The sequence below is a fragment of the Cupressus sempervirens genome, chromosome 7, assembly GCF_028749045.1.
Source record: "Cupressus sempervirens isolate cs-2001-9-10 chromosome 7, ASM2874904v1, whole genome shotgun sequence".
Taxonomy (NCBI): Eukaryota; Viridiplantae; Streptophyta; class Pinopsida; order Cupressales; family Cupressaceae; genus Cupressus; species Cupressus sempervirens.
This window is the reverse complement of record NC_143124.1, coordinates 659,337,452-659,357,223: the sequence shown is the minus strand read 5'-3', so window position 1 is coordinate 659,357,223 and position 19,772 is coordinate 659,337,452.

Here is a 19,772-nt window from a genome sequence, read left to right as displayed (position 1 = left end):
ATGATTTTTGAGGCAACATTTTGAATGGCACAAAATGCTTCACAGAAGTCACATATACAATCCATATCTTCTTTTTAATTCCAAAAGGAAGAAAGTAACTAAATTTTGACTAATACAAATATTGTAACTCTAAATGCAACTTTCAATGCCCAAACATTTAACAATCTGACAGGAGTTAGTCGGGCGCCAAAGTGGGTCTAGCTAAATTTTTATTTTGTTTTCGAACAATTAATAATTGTAACTAATTCATTAACCATGTCGAACTGATTAGGATTAAGTTCAATCACTGAACCATTAATTAGAGCTTACTTTCACTTATCTACAAACTACCAAATTGGTGCCAAAAGGTCTATTGACTAGCCTTAAAAATTGACTAGAACACTTGATCAAGCTTTGAAATATGGCACACTAAATCTCTGTTCCACATTCTTGCACCCTGTCAAATCTTGTCTCATGAAAAATTTGGGGTCAAAAGATATTCACTGTCAAAGTTGACCTCTTAGAACTACCTACAAGAAAACATGTCAAAAAACCATAAATTGCATTTGGAATTGGCTTCAAAAATTGGGTAAACTGACACTTGGGAAGGCAAGAACTAGGGCATTGATTCTTTGTCATGAGGACAATATGGATCTATGATTTGGGCTCATGACGAATAACTGGATGTGTGTGGCGAGCGGTCAATGTGGGCTACTTGGATTTTGCAGACTGGAAACACTGACAGAAAAGCATTTTTTACAAACGAAATTGGCCTAGGAAAGTGTGCAGATGGATTTGTCATGACCTGCACATTGTCACACTTAAAGTATTTTTGGAATATAATGCAGTGGTACAATCCATTCAATCTCACCTATCACAGATTTCAAGATATGACATCACGAACAGGGGTTCTAAAAAATCTGCAAATGCTGACACCAGTAAAAAGATAAAAATTCCATTTGGAATCGCATTTGAAAAAATATCAAACAGATTCATCATGAGCTGAAACTTGAAACATAACAAGTCTCTAATGTCTACAATGCAACAAAAAAGGAAGTTTAGCATTTTGGTCAACTGGGTCAAAATTATAATACGTCAAATAGGGCTTCCCAAAATTTTGAATATTTTGCAAAAGCATGAAAACAGTAAACTACCAACTTTGAGGGATTCAAAACCTAGTCAAACGGATTCAAAATGACTCAAAATCTAAAACATAAGTTTTCGAGTATGGAAATTAAACACTCCCAAAGCAGCAAGTCACAAAACATTTCTGGGTGCTAGAAATTCAGATGCAAACATGGCCTCCTGTCGCTGTTTGACACTCGGTAAAATGCAGATTTGACAAATGCTCAAAACAAGACTTCACAAAATGACTCAGAATAGAAATTTAACTTCATGGAATGAGTGAATATACTGAATGGAAGGTGTTAGAAGCATTAAACACCTCAGGGGCCTCAAAGGTACAACAAGGTACATATGCATTTATGGGGCTTGATTTGACTCAAAATTCCAAATAGATGCTCAAAATGAGAATGCAATTTTGAGCGCCGACACTATGTCCACTCAAAATTACTCCAAACTAATATCAGATCTGGAAAGTAGACAAAAAATTATGCACTTTCAAAAAAAATAGCACCTGAATATGTGTCCATATGAGTCTGAATGAAGCCTTTGAAGTTGTAAAAATTGGGATTGACAATTTTTAGAAAAATTCAGGGATAGCGATCACACACAACCTACATCAATGTGTAGATCATGAAATTCTACCCCAAAACAAAAAAATTGCTCAAAAAAAGGAGTCCATATGAGGGAGATATTTCTATTTGAAAATCACCTTTGTAATTTTTTTTCTTGAATCACAGTCATTGCACCTCCAAAAATCAAATGACTCTAGATTTCACCTTAGATGTCTGATTTTGATGAAACAAAAGTTGATTTTGGGGTTTTTTGACCTTTTGAATGTGATACCAATATCTATTTTGCACCAGGAAGCTCCAACCTTGACTTGCAAAAAAAAATCTCTTCAATGGCTATGTAATGAAACTCTTGTGGCTCTGATACCATGTAAGAATTTTCCTAAGGCAATAATTCAATGCCAAGATCAAAAAGCTCAGTAGATAGCACAAGAGAGACAAATTATGATAAAATGAAAATGGATATCAAATGATTAGATCTCAGATAATTGGATGAATACAACATAGAAGTGCCTTGTATATAAAGGAAACTGATATGACTAGGAGTTAGCAAAGAGATAAGCATACCAAATAAACACATGTCCACCAAGAGTGGATTATCCTCCATTGTGCATAAATGTACATGCAACAATGAGAGGATAAGAATGCAAAGGTGTATCTCGTAAAGAGATTTAGTAGACAACATGTGCTCAATTGGAGTACAAACTACTATGTTGTCAACATGACAACTCATGTGAATATGCAAACTCCTAGGTGTCTACATGACAACTAATATACTAATGCATTGACCTAAGTAATCTTAAGTAAAGTGTAAATAGTAAATAATTATTTACACCAACAATTTCATTCCCAACCATTGTGATGCATTCACACTTTCTGTGGTGGAAACCTATTCTATTATGTAAGCTCATGTTGTGATTTTTGTGTTATAACATTTTAGGGTTAATAGTTATCTATTGTAATTTTCAATTACTCGTATAGGACTGATGTGGTTATTGTGATTTTATGAGATATTTTTGTCATGAGCTTAGGGTAGGTTATCTTTGTGTATGTTGGGAAGTGACTTGTAATGGAGGCTAGAACCCTAAAGAGGCTATCTGGGAAACCAATTGTAAGTTTTATTAATAAGTGATAATATCTCATTAATGGGGTTAAAATGAATTAATAAGAGTTAGTGTATTACCTCACCCATGCCTTGAGTGCTAGTATAGGCTAGGATGAGAGTAGGGAGGATTCTCAATTGTGACCTTGCTTCATTAGAATCCCTTTTCCATAAGAAATAATAATAATGTCATATAGAGTCACTGGGGGGTGGAGTCTAGAGAGGCTGCTAGGTAACCTTAGAGTTGACTCATGTGATGACACTTTTTGTAATGCCCCACTTGGATATCCTTGGAAACAAGGATGAAATAAAAGCCAATTTTTTTTTTTTTACAAGTACGAATGCACATGACAACATCATACAGGGATCACAATGATCGCAATGGAAGACTTCACCACAATCCTGACAATCAATGAATCTCCAAATGCCACTACCAAACTAACACACAAAAACAAGCCAGCAACAACAATGCACAAGATGAGGGCTCTAGAAATGATCACTCATAAACAAAACACAAGCTGGGGTAGAATGCAGAAACCTAAAATTTGGCTAAGTCTAAAATCTTGAAGCCCTAAAAATTGGCTAAGTCTAGATTTCTCAAGCCCTAAAACTTCCTAGAATCTTTATCTCATTTCTGAGACATTTGAAACCTATCTCAAAAGATTTTTCACATATATTAAAATATATCTCAACTTATACTTAAACGATATATTTTAAACCCCAAAGGACTACAACAGAAACACACAAAAAGGAACTGAAAGAAAACAACCTGAAATTCAACTTGCACCACCAAGAGATTGACGAACACCTAAGAGGGTACCCTGAACCATCCCTAAAAAATTTGGATTGGACTCAAAAGTTCCCGCTACCCACCCCTCAAGTTTCATAAAAAATTGTGTGACACTTTATCAGCACTGTGCGATACTTTACCAATATCATGCAACAATTCTCTAGAAGGAGGGTGATATAATTAGGGATTGGGTGAAACTTCTCCAAAGAGCATGTGATACTGAAAGTGTATCATACAAAATTTCTTTAGAGGGTGTGCGATACTTTAAAGCATCATACGACATTCCTCAAATGGGCATGCGACACTATATTGTTTCGCACCATGCTGAAACATGGTTGCCTAGGGAAAAAGCACAAAAACTTTAAGGACAAACAACAAGCTAAAACATAGAAAAATTGAGTTTAGAACCTCCACACTGGGGAGTATCAAATCCACATAGATCAAGGAGTGAACACTCGAGTGCAAAATCAACAAGATACCATGATCAAGGAGATACATCTATCCATCTACAACTACATCAGAAAAGAACGCACTAAAAGCAACATCAAAGTGAACATAAGCAATATCATGATGTACAAAGATAATATCCAAATAAAAAAACAACCAAATAAGTATGTGGTTCCTCCCAACCATCAATAACATCATAAGACCATCATGGGTCCTAGCCATCCCCTGCATGTAACATCCCAAGTCATCCATTCGATCGTCGATACTATCATAATAGGGACATCACTACTAAACATGCTATAATATAAGCATAAGGAAATATAACATGCTATTAGAAAAGCATAAGATAATCCTATAGTAGATAACATCACCTATCACATGAAAAATATCAATAAGCAATAGATATGCTACTACAACAATTCACATCATCTAATCATATGCTAAACATCATAATATGGGAATGCTTCAAATAAACTAACATTATCTAAACATGATATCCAAGCATTTCAATGAAATCATAAATCACAAGAAAGCATACTTCGAAACCTGAAGTACTAAGTGAAAATATCCAGCAATAGTTGCACTAGGACAAAAGATCATCTTTGTACACCGATCCCTAGCAGTGGTGAAGGTAGCTACGCCTCCCAACCACATGGAACCCATAGGTCCACACCCACCATGCTAATGGAGATAATGATCCAACCACAAACACACAAAAACAACATCCATGGCTAACACTCATGCCTGACAGTATGATGGCTACAACCAAGAACCTAAGATAATGCAAGGAGTACATGTCTTGGTTACACACTCAATAGGCTACTAAGTAGGGGTTGACATCATGGAGAGTTTCTTGGCATCAACAAGCCCAAGCTTAGATCGAGCATTTCAACTCCTCAATGGAGGGCCCTGCACACAAATTTTATTATCTTAAGTTTTATTACTAGTCACACATTTTCTTTAATTATCACTTATTTAAAACTTCCTCTACCAACCCTATGGGATTGAGGTCACCAGGCTATGAGATAGAAGCCCCCTCCATATGTTACCCTACCCTACCCATGTTCATCCTATGACAAGTGCTCGTGGGCATGCATACTCCCATCCCAACCCCAATGATCATAACTTTTGGAAGTACCATGGAAGATCAGGCCTCGCAAGTCACCCAAAAAATGTACATGCCTATACTCATGTGTGGCACACCACCATCATGAAGATCAAAACACAAGGATAGGAATGAGAACACAATGCAAAGAAAAAACCCAACTGAAAGAAACACAAGAAGGATGGATTCTACATGAATCCCAAAGCCAATAAAACCATACATCATGAAATCACTCAATTGGCCTCAATCTAAGAGTATGGATTCTACACAAATCCCAATGATGCAACAAGACCAAACATCATGAACTTACTCAACTAGCCTCAATCTGAGAGTATGGATTCTACACAAATCCTAGCGCTCATGAAACAAAAGAAAAGGTCTAAAAGAAATAATAACACTAGGTATAAAATCACTCAACCAAACACAATGTCGGGAGTACAGATGCAACATGCATCCCAATGAAACATAAAAGTTTAATAGTCATCTAACTGATATCTAAATGGATCATCAAGGTCCACGACCCAAATTGTGCCAAGAAAACTTGAGAAAATAGGGCGGCATGCAAAACGAGGTAAAAACCCCAAATTTTGGAAAAATTGCAAAATTAAAACCCATTTGGCCTTTGGGTTCAAAAATCAAAAAAATCAAAAAATAAAAGGAATTAGACATTGTATGTAAAAATGGCCAGCATAATGGCCCAAAAACCCAAACCCTCATCCCGAAAAATAGGGAAATGTTCGTACTCACCCAATCAGGTAGAACTAACATACAAAAATAGAGGGGAACACTAGTTCTCAGCCTCCAAACAAATGGCTACCAAAAATAGAAGCAGAAATAGAGTAGAAAAAATAAAATGAGAAAGCCCTACCTCACAGCCAAAAGGGCAAAATGGAAATTTGAACCAGAAAACAAAATGCCCACAAAAATGGCTGAAAATTACGGCAATCCAAGGTTTCTCCAAGCTGGATCCAACGAGCTCAACCTCATGATGATCCCACTCCCATAGCTCCCACAATGAACAAAACAATAAATCCTCATGAAGAGGATCTTGGGTTTTACTCTCCAACTTTTTAATTCAAAAGTGAGAAGTGAGGAATTAAATTCCTTTTTGGATACTTATTCACTTTTCGAGTGAATAATCGATTAGGGAAAATAACCAACCAACCTAGTTAAACCTTGAATTGACACAAACAAAAATAGGCTATTCATAGAAATAGGAATCATCTATGGAAAAGTTGCCAAAAATTAAAATAAATCAATTAAAAAGCCTAAAAACCCAAAAACACATAAATCTCCTTAATAACTTTCGTGACAATGTGAACCTCTAAATGCACAGACACACTTACTGGTCTAATCACATAATGAAAATGAGTTCAAATTTAATAATCACTAAAAGGTTTAATTAAATAATTAAAATAAGGATATGTCGACCATACAAGGACAACATTGGTAAAATATGAATGGATGAATCACTAACTCCATGTGCCATTGCTAGGGATATAAATCCTGCACACTAAACAACATGATCAAGTGCAATTGCATATAATAACATAGTCGAAGCAATAAATGCATTAAATCACCTAATTTAACTATTTATTTAATTATATTAAAATAATATATTTACATCACTCATGTTCGCATAAAGCATAACAACGCATGAATGAAGTAAATAACCATAGCATTAAATCCATCACCTAACATAATCAAAGGTATGTCCAAATACTAGATAACCAGATATCATCATAAAACACACTGTCATCTCAAAATGTCATCATCATGCAATATGATTAACTGAATAGCATAGAAGTCTAATATCTATGATACTGAAATCAAGGTATAACATCTGACCCTCAGGTCATCTCAAATGTAAATCATCACAAAGTAAGACATAACTCTCAGATCAAAATATAACAAGGTAAATGTCTGCAACACATAACCAAAGAATCCAACAAGAAAAACCCATTTTAATTACTTAGGAATTTAATAATGATTGTTTAAACAACATTAAAAAGGCACTTAAAATGCATAAGAAAACATAGTCATAAACATGACTAATCACTGCTATAGGAACCTAGTCCAGTTTAGCATGGTAATAGTACATAGTGCAATCTTTGCACACATCTCAGGGTAATCATGGAACAACCTCATGATACCACATCAATCCTAGTAAGAATTGGCACAAACCTCAGTGAACCATAAATCAAATCATAATCTCATAGATCAGTCAAAAGCATAATCAAAGCAACTGATACAGAAACATAAATCCAATTTGATCATTCACCCATTATACACTGTAAAGAGTTTAGGGCTTTGTCTTTCTTAAGAAGACTCTGGTGGCTTAGGGTTAGGTATGAATCTATGGCTGAAATTCATCCTTTTTTCCACTTAAACCTCCCCATTTTATAATTGGTTGCATGTAATTACATAGGGAATCCAAATATAGATTCATCCTTATCTTCAAAAGATCATAATCTATCCTTAAGTCAACTTTAAAATAGTTTAAATATTTGTTTGTTCCATTACAAACAAATATGTCAAAACTATTTCACTCGGCATATGAAGTAACAATTGCTCAACATGCACTATGTTTCTACTTCTGACTTAGAACCTATAATACTTGGCATGCACTATTTATTTGTCTCCTAAATCACTCAACATGGTCTATCTGTTTGACACTTGATTGACTCAGCATATGAGTGACTCAACACTCATTGCAACTTGGCATGGTCTATTATTTACATGTTGTGCTCAACATGTATTACTAGTTCAACATGAACTAAGTAAATGGCTTAAGTGTGTTGACACTCACTTGTCAATACCAATCTAAGATCAACAATCTCCTCCTTTGACATGAGTGTCAAAAACACTTAAATATATAATATTATCCTTAACTTCTTGGGCATAACATATCAATGACTCGAATTATATACAAAACTTCAAAATTTCAAAATTCTACTATAACCTATATACCTCAAAATTGATAACTCTCACTAAGTTAATGTGTCTATTTTTTATCCAAAATCTATGCTTCTCTCTAACTTCAATGTGTGATATCTAATACTCTTTCATCTAATATGTCCTATCTTGGCTGATATCTATATCTGTTTACTAATTTCTTCAATGATGTATCTCAAAAATATATATCATCCCAATGATATAACTTGATATTATGCTCTGCTATTATTCATACTCCCCCAAATATGTTTCTCATGTTCTATCTCTTCCTTTATTTTATTTTTATTCTGCCCCTATATTATACCTTCCCCATGTTATATTTCTCCCCCATGATATATTTCTACCCCTTGCTTTATCTCTCCCTTTTCACTAGTAGAATTTGGGAAAATAAATGACCACGTGACTAAACATTTAGTCATGTAACTAAAAATTTTAGTCACATGACTAAAAGTGATCAAATTTTACTATTTTATTACATTTCATAAGTATAAATGACTACATAAATGACTAATTTGGGCATTGAGTAAAATCACAAGATTAGATAAATTAAAATGATTAAATAAATGAGCAAATAAATGACTAAATAATTAGTTACCCACACAAGGATGACTAGATGAACAATTATTTATGTGAATTTTATTTATGGATTCGATTGTGTAAGGTTTTTTAGTGTCAACATTTTGGATCACTCTATGATCCACCATCACGATGATAGAATACACAAATAAAAGTTATGATGTATGATGTATCATTTTAAGACTCTTCCTCTAATTTTCACATCTTTTATATTATATGTTTGGCCTTGAAAAACAAATAATTAATTATTTTTTCTTAATACTAATATTTTATGGGTAGTGGAAAAATAGGGTTTCTTAAAAAATAAATAGGGAGAGATATAGTGAAAGATTGATGTACAAAATAATTATCTAAAATTATTATGTGTGCGTGTTTTGCTAATTTATTTTAAAATTGATGATAATTAAAGTTGTTTGGAAGTTAAAATTAGATCTTAAATAAATAGATTGAAGTTTTTAATAAGTTAAAATATTATTTTAATAATATATTAATAGTTAAATATACATTCAATACTTTTAATGATAATTTATATGTTTAATTTTTAAAAAAATTATTCATTATATAATGTGATTATAAGATTTGTATTATTGGGTAACATATTTGTCCTTTTTGAATTCATCTCTACAAATATTGGCCATTTGCATCACAATCTCAATAAAACCATCCATTTTCTTTTCTTAAAATAAAGTTTTGTAGATTTAACTTAATATTTCAAAATTAAATTTGACCCATCTTGATAGATAGTTTATTTTACAAAATGTCAAAAATATATATATTTTACATCATAATATTTTCTACCTAATGTACTTCAAATTGCTTTTTAATGTAAGAAAAACATAAAATTCAACTTACGAAAAGTTCTAACTTTTATAGAGCACACAACCTATCTCATTTCTATCTTTTAATATAATTATACTAAGAATCAAAATTAATTCTTTTAAAGAACATAGCTATGTCATTTCTATCTTTTAATATAATTTACTAAATATAAAAAGTTTAAACTTTTAGAAAGAAAATTTTAAATTAATAAAAGTTTCATTGTTACTTGGTAGCATCAATCATACTCCCCTAGAGTAGTCCGTGATAGCTAGGAAAACACTATGCATTGCATGGAATTAGATTTGGGATGGAGCACTCAGTTTGAAAGAAATTACTGTTATGTCCAAGGTAATTTACAAGCCTTTTAATTGATTTATTTTTGTTTTATTGAAACCCTAATAAATCCACAAGATCCGTTGAATCTCCCTAGAAAACCTTTGATAGTAAAAAAAAAAATCATTTCCTACAGTCTCATAGAAAATATCCTTATCCAACACCACATTAAAATGGGATGAAGCATTTTTTAAAATCCTAGCTACCCTTGTATGCAAAGGTGATAGAGTATGAATCTTTAGAACATCTATGATCTAGAGCTGAGTCAGATTGGAGATGACAACTGCAGGTAATGGACCAGAGAGATGATTGGCAATTAGAGCCAGGTTTTGCAGTCGAGTGAGATGACTGAGTTGTTCAGGTATAGATCCATGGATTAAGTAATTAAATAATAAATCAAGGGTTAGAAGACTGGAACAATTCGATAGGGAATTAGGTATTTAGCCTATGAAGTTGTTATCAGTGAGGATGAGCTGCTCTAGCTTGGATAGCTTAGAAAGGTTAGAAGGCATAGGGCCGATAAGCTTGTTAAAAGATAGGCCAAGGATTTTAAGGGTGAAACAGTTGAAGAGAGATAACGAAAGTGTGCCTGTGAGATTGTTGCAGCCGAGAGAAAGCAAAGTGAGATCAGAGTAGGAAGCAAAGGCAGAGTAGGGGATTTGGCCAATTATATGATTGGTGGAAAGATTCAATCTAGTGAGATGCCAGAGATGGCTCTGTTTTGGAGATTGAGGATGATAATGGTTTGATTGGAATGGTTACAGGTGACGCCTATCTAATTACAAAAGTTGGAGATGATTGGTCATAGGTGATGCCCGTCCAATTGCAGAGGATTACCTAGAAAAGCACTCGGTATCCCTACTAATCTTTTGTGTATTCTTCCTGAAAAACTTGCGATAGACATATAAGATACTAGGGTAATATGCCTGATTCACCTTGATGTTATTTTTGGTCCTTATGGGTAGAAGATGCCTTAATGTGTCACCACTATAGTTTCCAGTGTTATACATTCCTCGATCAGTAGCGTTTAAGGAATAGCCTGTATGACCCCAAAATATTCCCTTTGCATTGATGAGCATATTCGCTCACCATGAATGAGCTTTCCTAGACTCTTTACCTCACACAAATAGAGCCCCTACGACCCACATAATGTAAGGGCACTAATTCTCTATATTAAAGCTCACACATTCTAATCCTTCAGAATAAAATAAGTATTTAAGTAGGTTCTTGTCAAATTGAATGATTTTAAAAGAAAGTCATGATATATTAGTTTCTATGAAATTTTGCATGTTGTACTAGAAACTGTCCCATTGCACCCCATATTAGAAATGTATAGCCAACACAAGGATACTAGCAGCCTCTGATATTGTCTGACATGTAGCCTGCACTTGATATCTGATATTTTTTTTAAAGCATTTTCTATTTTTATTTTATTTCATATTTTCAAAAGATCAGTGTTATTTTGATGGTCTAGTCTATCTTATTCTTTGAAAATGTATCATAAACATACACGTCCTAACAAAACTTCACAATGTCATGAATGCATTGCCTTACACTTTATTGCATACAACTCATAACACTTATGGACAACTTCCATTTTTTGATCCAATCTAATCTTTGGATATTTGATGTTCCCTTTGAAGTCCTCTAAACTCTTAATATCTTGTTACAATTTGAAATGAGTTTAAGATTCTACATAGTTGTGGGTTGTGTCCTAATTTTTTTTGCACATTTTCTTGGTCTTTATTCTAGTTCACCTCATTTATTTTTATGCACATTTCTGAATCAGATGATTCATGATCTTTTCAAATTCTGTATTGTTGAGTGGTATAGTATTTTCATTGGCACTGTTCTAATTTAACTAGTTGTAGCATAAGTTGAAGACTAATTGGTTTTGTATTCGTCCTATTTAGTTTTGTTTGGTAATTTATGATTGAGGGACATCTTTTCTGTCAGATTTACCTAGTAGCTTATGATGGCATACCTAAATTTGGATATATGGTAGCATACTCAAATTTTATTTATAGTTTGGTACTAGTAGCTATGAATTTTTTGAAACAAATCCAAGAAAACTATCAAAAAAATATGGTAGCATACCTAGTTTTTAATGTTTATAGTTTTAACTTTACATGTATGCAAATTTTGATTTACAATTCTTATTACTTATGCATCTGTTTATACTATAAAGATCTGCCTTCAATAGCTGTAATCTTAGCATCAGACTATTGATGTAAGCCAAGTAGCATATAATATATAGATGTGAAAAATTAACTGATGATTTTTTTCTATCTTTCTGATGATCATTTATTGTGTAAGAGAATTTCAACATAACATATTAAGGGAAATTCTAAATTGTTAGAATTCAATCATCACAGTTCCTATCTTTTCAGTTCTCTACAGGACATCCATAACATAGGAAACACTCTACATAATTTTTAGGAAGGAGAAAAGGTTTAGAGTCACCTTTTATCCTACAAGACTGAATTGTATCACAAATCTGACAGTATCTGCAAGAGGGAGATCATCACTTGATCACTTTCCCTCTATTTGCTGAGCTGGGAGTCTCCTACACACCTGTCTACTGGAAGTGGTCCTCATGAGGTTAAAGGCATGAGAATCTCACACACAACTATTTATATGTATATTTTTTGTATTAATGATAGGTCAATACATGACCGGTACAAGGTACTTGAAAAACTAGTTGTGAAAAGATGTATATGAATTACATTTCAAATGTAGCTTTGTCAAATTTGTAAAATAGTGAATTTGCAAATACTAAATTCTAAGATATGAATTATATTTGTCAAATATGTTAAATATTATATGGACAGTGATATTTTCATTCATCACTACTTATATGAAACCCTTATACATTGGAGTTGAGCAGAGTGTAATTTGATCTCCTAATGCACCACAGAAAGCTAGAAATGTGTTCACAGAACTCTTGGAGAAAATAAACAAATAGGTTCAAAAAATAATGGCCCAATACTCACTGGTATTGGCAAGATAAAGCATAAGCAAAAGGGAAGAAAAAATGTTAATTACTTCCTCTCTCATGTAACCAAGAAGCTCTTAGCTAGGTGGGTATTTTGAAAAAAGGAAATCACAAAATCAAAATACTATTGACTGTAATAATTAGTTAGTTATGAGACCAAATTGGAAAGATTTTAATAAAGTAACTGGATTTTAGGACAAAATTCACATGTCAGTTTCCAAGTTACACACCTGATGATTTCCTTGAGACATTTACTTTATCTTGTTTACTACTCCTTAGAAGGAAGTGTTGAGATAATGGGTGTTGCACACATTGCATAATATTGTTATTTTATTATTTTATTATTTTATGTAATGTTGTGCCTAGATGGACGTGCAACATGTAAAGATTCCCATAGAATATTCTTGCTGAGTTGTATTGTAACATTGTGAAAATATTTTATGTAATTATTTAATATTGGGAAAAAAGAATTAAATGCCCAATATTAAATGTGGGGTCAGTGGGTTAGGTAGCACATGGTTTTAGCACATGGTTTATGTAATACCGCTTGGTGGTTTTGTGGGACTTGCTACTATATAAGCAGCCACAAGGGTAGTTTTTGTAGAGAAAAAAAAGAGTGACAAGGAGAAGACAAAAGGCAAGAGTCGAGCGGGACAAGGCTTGACAGGTTAGCCAAGGGAGCATTTGTGAAGGTTGGAAGCATGGCATGGGATGTGTGGATTCATGCTTGTTCACATAGTTTGCTCGGTTGTGGCCATGGCCATGAAAGCTTCCATGGTTATATGGCAATGGTATTTTTGCTAAATAATACATAGTGATGGATGCTTTTGGAGGCTGGGTTTTTCCCTTAATGAGGGTTTCCCAGGGTATATCTTGTGTCACATTTTGTGGGTATGTTGTCTATTCTCTTGCATGTGGATTTTAATTTCATATTTATTTTAGATCTATTATGGGTTATGTGGAAATAGTTATATTCTTTATTGCCAAGTTTCCTTACAAGTGGTATCAGAGCTATGATTTTATTATTGTAACCCTAGATTGAGTCCATGGGAATGCATGAGAGGATAAAAGAAAAGGGCAAGATATATGAATGATTTATTGCAGATCTAAGGGTTTTGGATTTGTTGTTATGATGGGATGTTAAAATATTTGGGCATGTGAAATTGTTGGACAAAAGAGTTTTTTGGATGTTTCATTTAAATAAGGGTTTTGAGGGGTAGCATGCAGAAATGACCTCCTAGATAAAAATAGACCTCACCATTGGATCCGGGTCGACATTTCCATAAATTTTGATATATAATATGCCCTAGTTTGGCCATGTTCAGAGGAAATGAAAGAGGTTTTTGGTTTCAGCCCATGATGGCCATCAAATTTAATCCCGTCAGAATTTTCATCACTGAAAAAATAAAAAATGAAAAATCGTACTAAAAATGGTAAAAAGACTATCTTAGTAAAATGGCCATAACTTTCTCTCAGAATATCGAATTTCAGAGTTCTTATAGACATTGGAAAGCTAATTCAGAGCACTACAACATGGTATAGGTTTGGTTCTGTGATTTTGAAAATTTTTAAGGTTTTAAGAGCCCTAAAGTCAGATGTTATTTATTTTGAGCATGGATTAGGGCATAACTTGGGCATACGGAGTTGGATTTTGGACTTCGAGTAGTCAACGGAAAGCTCTTGGAGAGCTCTACACATTGGTTCAGATTTGGTGCAAGTTTGACATGATTTATTTGGTGATATATTTATCTGAACAGTTTATAGATATGTTTTGACTATGGTAACATTGTGAGTTTATGGCATTGGAGATTTAAGTTTTGATGTCATTGTATACTCAGTTCATATTTCAGATTGGTCTCATGATGATATGGTTATCAGTGTTTGGTTTGGATATGCATGATGACTCGTTGGATCTACAAGTTGTGCAGTGTTGTAAGTGGTCTATACTTACAGGTTGCATTTATAGCTTGGTTATGGGTTGTCTTTGCCCATTGATCTTTTATTATTGATGCATATTCAGATTGGTGGCTTGGATTTGGGTTGTCTATGCCCTAAGTCACATGATTTATTGATTTCTTCATGTAGAAGGGATGAGATGTTGTTACCAAGTATAGTCATGGTGGAGGATTGTGGTTGACTATTTTATGCTAACAGGTTGGACATATTGAGAGCCTGATGCTCAGTTCATGGATGTGATCATGGTGTCATGAATTTTGGCATGACATGATTGGTTATATAGGTACATCCTTAATGTTCATTAGCTTGGATTTTTTGATTTGGTTATGGTGGTATATCTTCTTGGTTGAGGATCATGGTTATTTGGTTTCTTTTGAGGAGCTCATGATGTGCACTTTGAGTTCTTTGATAGTTTGATTCCTTGGTTGATTCTCATGGTTAGAGGATGGGTTTTCATCATGATGTCATGGATAGCTTGGATACATGGTTCAGTGGGAGCTTGTGACAGTGATGGGGTGACAGTGCAAGATTAGTTCCTAGTTTGATTTGGATCTTCATATAGGAGATGGATTTTATGATGCCATAGGTGACTTGGTACCACGGTTGAGTGGGAGTTGTTGGTATTGATATATTTATTGAGTGTTTGTAGATGTTGGAGGTTTGTCTTAGATCCTGTTGTTGCAGAAGCGTCTTTGACATTTGCATGGTGCACTTGTTATCTTCATGGTGTTTGAAGATGGTTAGATCTTGAGGACTCATGGAGTTCTTGGTTATCTTCATGGTGTATGGAGATGGTTCTTCCTGGTATGTGGAGATGGTTTTTTTCATAGTGTGTGGAGATGGTTGCATCTTGAGGACTCATAGAGTTCTTGGCAAAGGTGTGGTTTATGCTTTTATTTGGTAGGTTATCCTTGGTGTGAGGATGGTTTCATTATTATATCATGGTATACTCTTGATACGCATTTAGAGTTGTGACATGTTATGGTGTGTTCATGTGGAGCATGTTATCTCTTTAGTTGAGATGGTAAGATCATGTTGTCATGTTTATGTTCCTGAGGCCATGGTTGGAACTTTGACATTGATCTTGGTTTAGTTTCTTGGTATTGAGTACACTAATCATAAGCTGGATACTTCATGATATTGCTATGTTGCATTTGGAGTTGGCATGGATTGATTGGTTACAAGTGCTCATGGATACTTAGAGACGGTGGTGACGCTGATTTCTCTTAGATTAGAGAAGTATTTGTTGGGACAGTTGATGGTTTCAGCAAGAAGTCTGAGGGGCAGTCATCTAATATGGACTTGAGAGGAGATTGTTCTTAGATGAGTCTTGGTTGGAGACTTGGGTATCTTGATAAGCATTCTCATTCCCCACTCTTGGTCTACTTGGCGGTTTGCTACTTGAGAGGTATAGCCCATTGTTTCTCTCAGTTGCATTATATTTATGCTTGTCTTTCATGGATATGGATCTTGAGCTATGGTACATGAGTTAGTTCTGGAGGGTTCATTTGAGAGATGGTTAAGCATTGGTTATCTCCATGTGCATATATTGTTATGCTGGTTGAGTTTGGGAGATGGTTTTATATTGGGCATTTTCCTTGGTTTAGGAATGGTTTATTGAGTTTGATCTTCTTGTGAGAGGCTTACATCCATGATTAGTTATATGGTATGGTTTGGGTGTTGTTGAGGCTTCTTGTTGGGGTTTTTTTAAAGGAGGAGATCATACTTGCACAATTTACATCTAGAGGTGTGTGTAGAAGGACATGATACAGGTTATGATTTGCATGGTTTCTCTGGTCTTGGTTATCTTCTTGGATGTTTAGTTTTTCCTACATTGGATTTGAGATTGGTTAGAGATTGTGATCACTAGTTTGTGCTCATGTATGTCATGTGAGAGATGACATGGTTATTTTTTTCTCTTTCCTCTGTTGGTTGTGGTGAACTTGGGAGAGCATTGGAGACTTGTTACGAGAATTGTTCTTGCAAGATATCAGTTTATGTATTGTGGATGTCCTTGATACTACATAGATTCACTTCTTTGAGATGTGTTGAGTGGATTGGTTATAGATTTGACATTATCTTTTGCAGTGGGAGCTTCTTGGTATATATGTGGTAGGTATTGCTCTTGAGGCTTGTGATTGCAGGTTATAGATTGGATATGTCGGTGATATGAGATTCACTTGTTATACCTTTGAGGTATGGATAGTTGGATGGGTTTGGCACTTGTTGTGGGTGCTATTTCAGCTATGGATATTTTTGACAACTACGGATACATGTGATTACCTTTGGATCAGGTTTTTTGTGCTTGGAATTTCAGTTGGTACATGATTTTATGATCTTCTAATGCGACAGGTTGGGTGGCTTTCTCTTTGGATGGCTTCTATGTATGTCCAGTGGGAGTGGCATAATAGGAGGTGGCATCATTCATGTTTGAGATGCTGGATACTTTTATTTTGTTGTGGGTACTAAGATGGAGCACTTGGTGTATTTTGATCCATGATGGTGGATGTGCTGGGAGGGATTGTTCCCTTGTTCATTTATGTGGCTACGGGTTGACCCTGTGCAATGTGTACAACAAGTGGGAGATTGTTGAGATAATGGGTGTTGCACACATTGCATAATATTGTTATTTTATTATTTTATTATTTTATTATTTTATTTAATGTTGTGCCTAGATGGACGTGCAACATGTAAAGATTCCCATAGAATATTCTTGCTGAGTTGTATTGTAACATTGTGAAAATATTTTATGTAATTATTTAATATTGGGGGAAAAGAATTAAATGCCCAATATTAAATGTGGGGTCAGTGGGTTAGGTAGCACATGGTTTTAGCACATGGTTTATGTAATACCACTTGGTGGTTTTGTGGGACTTGCTACTATATAAGCAGCCACAAGGGTAGTTGTTGTAGAGAAAAAAAAGAGTGACAAGGAGAAGACAAAAGGCAAGAGTCGAGTGGGACAAGGCTTGACAGGTTAGCCAAGGGAGCATTTGTGAAGGTTGGAAGCATGGCATGGGATGTGTGAATTCATGCTTGTTCACATAGTTTGCTCGGTTGTGGCTATGGCCATGAAAGCTTCCATGGTTATATGGCAATGGTATTTTTTCTGAATAATACATAGTGATGGATGCTTTTGGAGGCTAGGTTTTTCCCTCAATGAGGGTTTCCCAGGGTATATCTTGTGTCACATTTTGTGGGTATGTTTTCTATTCTCTTGCATGTGGATTTTAATTTCGTATTTATTTTAGATCTATTATGGGTTATGTGGAAACAGTTATATTCTTTATTGCCAAGTTTCCTTACAGGAAGAAATGATGTCCATCATTTCATTGGAGATCATTGCAAATTTGATTATTTATAGTGATTAGAAAGCGATTAGTGAAAATACACCTAATTTTGTGGCGTCGAGTAGAAGGGGATGTGGTAGTGGGAAATGGTTTTCAGTTTACATTCATTTTAAAAATTCTCCATTGAGAGATACTCCAACCTGTTGTATCTTGCTGAAGACTGATTTTTGTTTTATCATTGTGATAGTTCATTGCAATCCATCTCAGATACTTGAATGTTATGAGGTCTCTATTTCTAGTGTAACATCGACTTACTAAACAAATAATATTTCTTGACTAAATAAACTTATAGGAAAATCCTCCAAAAGCTGGATCAATTTGTTGTTACAGACTAAATTTGTCCACAAAGATGAAATTATTTCTCCCATACATTGTGTTAATGTAGTTTATTGCACTATAGGTAAGTCATAAAAAGAGTATAAATTTTAGATCATTGCTTTGGATCTCAAGAAGCAGTTGTCTTCAACAATCTTCATATGGTTGAAGACTGCATTTGTTTTTTAATTCTATTTCCTTGTTGATGTGATGTTTTGAATATTTTTGGATGATTGTTAACTTAATCTATTTGACAAAGGTGGTTGAAAGGCTTCATTGGTATGTGAACAATGTCAACATGGTAAGGAACTTCATTTTCATCTTGTATGCTATCCTGAATATTCAATCTGTATCTTCTGCACCATATATTTAAAATAAATCTTTGCATGAAAATCTCAATGTAAATGCATAAAGTGTTTACTATTTTTTTAGATGCCGACATTCATTTCTCTATATGGTTTTATTGGTTATAAAAGCAACATATGTTTGCAATCTTATAATGATGAAGCTTATAATTAAGCATGAATGTTTAATGTATGAATCTAAAGAAGCTACATAGATTCCTTACAGGCAAGAATATAAGCATGTAAACAAAATATATAACACTTATGGTCTGTTGATGATGAGTTTTCCCCTTGTAATCAAGACCTACATTTTACATACAATTTCATTCCTTCCTAGATGTGATACTTAACATGATGCCACCAAATGTCATCTACAATAATTTTCTTAATGGTAGTTGCTCTTGTATTGGTATATTGTGTCTGTTGTGACTAATTTGGGCTGATAACCATGTTAAGGAATTTCCCTCAAATGGCTTTTCATTCAATTGTATGAGCTCAAATAATTATTTTTACAAAGATCGCAAATCCAAAGATAGCATACAATACCTTGGGAATATTTTATACTTACATCAAATATTTGTATGATAAGTAGGAGATAATTTCCATAGCAAGTCAATTTGTGATATTGCTATTAGGATTAAACTATGTATTTTTTGAGGCAAACTCAATCTTGCATTTCTTGCAATATACAATATATTGGAAGAATGAAAATTGAATCCTCAATCTTCAAGGTGGGTGAGTTCAAGTCTTAGTTACTAATCAAATTTAGCATTCTTGCAAGTGAATGGAAAATTAACTCATGCAAGCTAGACATCTCTTTTTTTGACTCTTATTGGTGGATTGCTTTATGACATTTAAAATTCTAACTATTCATTGTCTAGCTGTCAAGTTTTTCTGCCTCAAGCAACTTATTCTATCAGGATTTTTAAGAGGCAAAGTATTGGTTTCATCAAAATGAAGTTCACTTTAGATTCAATGTTACTTTGAAGTATTGGTTTTTTTTGTACATGGG